The sequence below is a fragment of the Saccopteryx bilineata genome, chromosome 11, assembly GCF_036850765.1.
Source record: "Saccopteryx bilineata isolate mSacBil1 chromosome 11, mSacBil1_pri_phased_curated, whole genome shotgun sequence".
NCBI classification, from domain to species: Eukaryota; Metazoa; Chordata; class Mammalia; order Chiroptera; family Emballonuridae; genus Saccopteryx; species Saccopteryx bilineata.
Genome location: NC_089500.1, coordinates 27,441,103 through 27,447,665, shown reverse-complemented (window position 1 = coordinate 27,447,665; position 6,563 = coordinate 27,441,103). Strand labels below are relative to the sequence as shown.

Here is a 6,563-nt window from a genome sequence, read left to right as displayed (position 1 = left end):
ATAGAGCCAATAAGGGCAATGACCAAAGAAAGCATTGCCACATCAGATATCTGGGTATACATATATTAGACTAGTGAGAGGGAGCAGAAATCACATCAGATTCATTTCACATCTGTTGTACTTCGCAGCATGGATACCAGCAGCACAGTGAGGAAAAGGTGGCGGTGCGTGCCAGCCTAGGAGCGTGGGGTACCACCTAACACGGGAGCCTGGGCGTCGGAAGGCAGCCTTGTGGTATGCCTCGTTCTCCTTCCGAGGTTGCGCTCTTCACACAAACAGCACCTCAGCACTAACTCAGAGGGTAAATAATGCTGCCTCTGCCCTGCATAATCAAATGGCAGAAGGAACCTGGCACCAAGAAGCCCGGGCATAAGGAAGTAATAAATATGTTTTGAGATGACAGTTTCAAGGAGCCTGAGTCTGCACGGCAGAGTTGAAGGCAGACAGCTCCAGATGGCAAAAGCTGCGAAGGAGATGTCTCGGAGACCAGCAGTGTCTGAAAGGAAAGAACAGAAAGCGGGCCACGTCGGGATCAGAGGAAAAGCCCCCAGAGACGTACTATGAGACACGCCTTTTGAAACAGCCAGGAGAGAATAAGAAATAAGGAAGGGACGGAGCCAGTTCAAGTATTTTTGTAATAGGAAGAGGTTGCTTTATTTCTGGAGCTAAAATCAGTTCCCTTTCAGCACGTTTCCTTTTTACTCTGCTTTGCTTTCACCCCCCCGCTTCCTAAGTCCTGTTTCATAGTGCACCAAAGCCGCATGAATGAAACCACTTTGGAAATTCCCTCCTCAGTCATCTCGGTGGCACACATGAGAGGCAATGTTGGTATAACTCAGCCTTTTATATATTTTAAACTACCTGACATAAACCCAGATTTAAATGTCACCAGTAGCAAAGCCAAGAATAAATTCACAAGCATGCCTGCATTTGAGCACAGTAGCATAAGTGTGTGTGCTTGCAAACACACACACACACACACACACACGTACTGAAAACAAACTTGCCAATTTGCAAATAGGATGTCAGAATTCATTGGGACAGAGGTGGCCCTATGGTTTAAAAAAAAAGTAAGTAATTGGTTTCTGTCTTGTGTCATGTTTTAATTAAAGATAGCAGCGCAATCTACAATATATCTGGAAATTATTAGAAACCTTTTTTCCAGAGGCAGAAAGGATCAATACCTTTTTGTCTCTGTGGCATAAAACATCTCAGGTTACTTTGTCCTTGTTTAATTTCAGCAACTTGAGTTGAAAGTAAACATTAAAGTGATGAGGGTGAAATCATATTTTGAGAGGAAACGAGGACATTTTGAAATTAGCTAAAATGTTTGCTTCAATAGTTTTTGAGACATCTATCTGACGGACTTCACTAGGGAGAGAGACAGAGGAAGAGGTAAACAAGTGTGTGTGTGTGTGGGGGGGGGTGTGTTACTGTTTTTTGCACAGAGAAGTCAAAACTATTAGACATAGCCACGAGCTAAGGTTATGGAAATGGGTAGTAGTAATTCAACTCATCTATGGGAGGAACTAGAACAATTCAACAAGCACTGTGCCTGTTCTCTCTCCGTGAAATGGGTTTTCTAAATTTGCTGCTTCTTCTCAGGATGATAAAAGCAAAAATATGATCGGATCCTGAAAGATAAACGCTGCTTCTATGGAAAAATGTTGTGAGAGGACCCCAAAGGCAGCAGCAGAAGCCACATTTTAGATGTCCAAAAAAGCATTTGTCTAGTTTTCTGCCACAGAAATGTAACCATCCTGATAGCATTTTAGCCCACTGTACAGAGTGCAGAGAAGGAGAAAACAGAATGACCCTCCACTCATTATCTATAGGACATTATACTGATAAATGGTGATATTAATGAACCCAAATGAATTTCAATCCCTTCTCCCAGCAATTATTTTGATAATACTGGAATCAACTAAAGTGCATGGAATTAACAATAAAAGGGGGGTAAGCAGACACTTAATACTTGTTCTATTTTGCACAATTTGGCAGTAATGTATCTGCTGTAATCAGGATTTTTATTTCTCTCTGGAAAAAGAAAAGGCAATGTTTATGTTTGGGAGCAAAGCCTCCAGGATCTGCAGCTCGGTACAAACCCAGCACGTAAGTATTCGTGTTGTGTGTGCTGGTGGCTTGCCAACGCGCTGGCTGGCCGGGCTGGCTTTCTCCTTTTGCAACAGCGCCACCTTTGGGCTTCTAACGGGAAAAGTCTTTTTTTGTTGTTAAATGATATGAAAACCGGCAACAACCAGAAACATACATACCCTCCATCCTCAACCTTTTGTTTAGTGAAACTAAAAGATAAAATTATTTTCTCAAAAAGAGAGACACGAACAAAAGAGAAGAATGGAGGGAGAAAAGGAGGTTAACAGAAAGGTAGGAGAGAGGACAGAGGAACGAGAACAGGCAGAAAGAGCAGGAAGGGAAAGGGAAGAATTTGTTTTGACCAAAGGAAGAGGCAGCAGTTCAGGGAATTGTTCTTTCTTGGGTGACCTGCTGCCTGGACGGCAGACTTCTGTAAGGCTCTGATTGGCCCGGGGCCTGGATGCCTGTGTTAGACTTTCTCAGCCATGCCATTTCCCTACAGCTTGTGTAAAAACTACAGCACCAGCTTAAGGAATGAGAGGCTAAGAGGGGGGCTGGATTTATGTAAAGCCCATTCTTTTTAAAATGAGAAGTAAGTACAATGTGTGTGCTTTGGAAAAGTTCTTACTATTTCTTTTGGCATGCTCAACAGTCTTGGATTCTTTCCAGAGAGATACAGCCTCACTTCCAGAAAGCATGACCTTGGCTAAGCAGGGATGGGGGGAAGAACACAGAGGATCTTCTTATATTCATTCCATGGTCAACTAAATCCCAATCTTCAGATGTGAGAGGTTTAGTTAGGGAAGTGTCCTGGGAATATACAATCCATAGCTCAGTCAGCAGGGCTGGAGAGCTAAGTAAATCTTTGTCTAGGGAAGGTCTGGGTCTTTTAGTATGAAAAGAACAGGAAAAAATGTATGCCCAAAATTCTGTGCTCTGTAAAAATGTAGATTTTTTTTTATTATCAAATGTATGAGGTTATGAGAAGAAAAGTGTTGCAAGTTGAATGAAAGAGACATCCTGTTGCCTCAGATTAACTCTGGGATGCAGGCAGGCCCATGAACTTGGCTTTGGAGCCTTTAATTCTGACCTCTGGAGCTTCCAATTTGGGTTAGTTCTCATCGTCCTGACAAGTTGCTATCTTGTCTTGGGAAATCGCCTTACATAGTTCACTCAGATCCCAAATCCAAAAGTGCCTCTTTCAATAAATACTCCCTGTTCAAACTCCTTAAAATTTATCACATTGTTCCACAGGTTAAAATTCATACTTCTCAGCCCTTATATGAAGGTTTTTGCAGATCTACTCCCAAGCCATTCTCCCAGTAATCCCATATAGGGACCATTCTTTCCAGTTAGGCACGCATTGGATGCCTCATTTCCAAGACCATTCTGAGTTTTTTCTACAGTATTCTCCTTTACAGTCCACCCTCAATCTGACACCCTGTACAGTGATCTCAGACAAACCCATTCATTAAAACACCCGCTCCCTCTTATAAATCTGTAGTGATGATTATGTAAATTATGAGGGTATATACTTTATAGGAGATGATGCCAATTTATCTCAATATGTATGTATGTATATATGTCTCATATATTTAATGCAACTGGGTTATAAGCTTTTTGAGGGCACATTTTATGCTTAGTTGAATCTCCCTGTGACAAAATAGTGCTTTATAAGCTAGATGTGTTGATTTTTTAAAAATTATCAATTAGTTGCATTGACAGTAAAATGAATGCTCCAATTTTTTTTTCACTCATAAACATTGGACTGGCATCATTTTTTATAGTTTAAGGAACCAGTAATGGCTGACCTTCAGAAAAGCAGGCACTTTTACTTTAAATCTATATTATTTAACATTCAGTCAGTCTCTATTGCAGAAGTAGGCAGGGTCTTTGTGTTCTCTCTTGTCTTAACACCTTCGTTATATTTACATGCATTTTATATTTAAGTATGTATAAATCTTATATAAGTAGAAATTGGGAAAAATAAGTTATTTTTTGTATGTATGTATGTGTATAACTTTTCATTTACCCTATTTTATGGAAGAAAACTCAGCTCCAAGAACTCTTAAAACTTTTACAATTACTCAGACCAGGAAAATATCCAATAGATGCCCATTGCTCCCTATTATACCTGTCCATGTTTTATTATTTTTTTAAATTTGGCTGAAGAATGAGTATTCAAAAATCATTGTTTATATATTCTCTATTTAGAAGGCACCCTGTTTCCTTATGTTCTGAGAAAATGTTCTTTCCAGAGCTACTGAACAGTGAATTATTTCTTAAGTAGGGTCTTTATGTTTCTATTGGTCACACACATGATCACAATGGACTGCAGAAACCTTTGGATCAAGATGGATAATGCTCTGAGGGCATTTCATAGCATGGATGGTGCCTCTTTTGTCGCTCCAAGGGGTCTTTCCATCTTCTCTGAGGAAGGCAGGCTTTGAATGTTTGTATCATGGAGAAAAAAACTGTCTTCATCAGTCAAGTAGGACCTTATCTGTTCATTTTGTTCAAGACTCAATGATTGCAGAAGAAATATCGGTCATAGTCTCTGCTTGCAAATTCTGAGCAAGGTTATAAAAACTTAAGACTCAGTACCTATGAAGCAACAGTAGTTTGTTACAGGTAAATTGTATGTAAATACCATCCATGCTGAAGGTGCTTAGAGGAGAACATCTTCCAGATTTGAAGTTAGAAAGAGCATGCCAGACTCATGGGTATTGCCAATATCCTCCTTGCTTGGATTAGATTTAATTAACATGGCTCTTTTCCTGAGTACTTCATGCTTTTTTTAATGTATATTTTAGAAAGGTGAATTCATGAATACACAACTTAACACTTTCTCATCTTCATATTTCATTTGTAAGTCTATCTCTTTTTCCATATTGAATTATTCACTTCTCATTCTTGACTCCTTGTATATACCTCTACTTTACACAAATTATTTATTTTGCATGTCTCTCCTTTGGTGGGTATTTATCAAGAACAAGGAGTGTTTTATATATCCATGTATCCAGTTTACCTAGAACACAACTTGGCACATAAAGGTGATCAATAAATGCTTGTTAAAATGTTCCAGTGAATTGTAAGCTGCTCTGAGAGAGGGAATTATATCTTGATCACATTTACATCCTTAGAATCCTTAAAACAATGCTTTGTAAATAGATGGAACTCGATGACTATTTGTTGCTTTAAAGTAAGGAGAAAATACATGAGCTAAACTCTAAAAGATGAATGCTTAGTTAGGGCAAAGCATACCTTATTTCCAGGTTTGGGGCTCAGATACAGCACCTGGGCTATTAGTTGATATGAGAGATATATCAAACAACTACATTTATCTTATCCTTCTTTGCATAGTGTATCCCCCCAAAAAATATCTTTTAAAGGGAAAAGTTGTCATTTATTATCATGGCATTTCATGTTTACTTTCAAACTCTATTTCTCAGCATCAAATTCAGTATGCACAGTTTTTCTGGTAACTTCTGCCACTCTAAAAAGTGCTAACTGCCTTCAATGGGGCAATTTAAGTATGTCTGAGAAATAATTGTACTTGGCCTTTAATCTTAATGCCTTTAAAATGATCCTCTCTTTGCTTTTAAGGATGACTAAAATAGTTTGATATAATAAAGGGCTGAATAAGTATTCAAGACAAATGTATTTCAAGTCAGAGATGGGCTGGCCCCCTACTGTTCATATTATAAATTGATCGTGTGGGTATCTGGAATAAAAATACAATTGTTTCTTGGTGCAGTTTATCTCTCCCCCCCCCCCCTGCGCAAGCTCTTTACTTCATGATTGCTCAGTATATCTAAATAAATGTGTCATTCTACTTTTTATTTTCAGAATAATAGAGTAAGGTAAGAATTACAGCAAACATCAGGATATAGGCCTAGATATTGTGGATCATTGGTATATGGAAACACAGAAAATCCTCCTCGCCTTGTGATCTATAAGAACTTGGCTGAATGGTCAAAGTTACAGAGGCTTGTCATATTAGCCAGGATTCTCCAGAAACCAAACCAACAGAAGAGAAAAAGCGAGAGAGAGAGAGAGAGAGAGAGAGAGAGATTGATTATAAAGAATTAGCTTGCCCTGGCCAGTTGGCTCGGCAGTAGAGTGTCAGCTATGCATGTGGAAGTCCTGGGTTTGATTTACAGTCAGGGTACACAGGAGAAGCAACCATCCGCTTCTCCATCCCTCCCTGTCTCCTCTCTCTCTTTCTCTTTCCCTCCTGTAGCTATGGCATGAATGAGCAAGTTGACCCCGGGTGCTGAGGATGGCTCCATGGCCTGTCTCAAGGGACTAAAATAGTTTTGCTGCTGAGCAATGGAGCAGCAGCCCCAGACCAGCAGAACACCAGCCACAGACGGAGTTGCTGGGTGGATCCTAGTTGGGTACATGTGGGAGTCTGTCACTCTGCCTCCCTGCCTTTCACTTGATTAAAAAAAAAAAAAGAATTGGTT

The 6,563-nt window shown here is 39.7% G+C and overlaps 1 pseudogene; it reads left to right on the top strand.

The window, feature by feature from the left end:
• Positions 1-396: 396 nt before the first annotated feature.
• Positions 397-6,563, top strand: part of LOC136315038 (kinesin-like protein KIF11) — a 66,309-nt pseudogene continuing 60,142 nt past the window's right edge.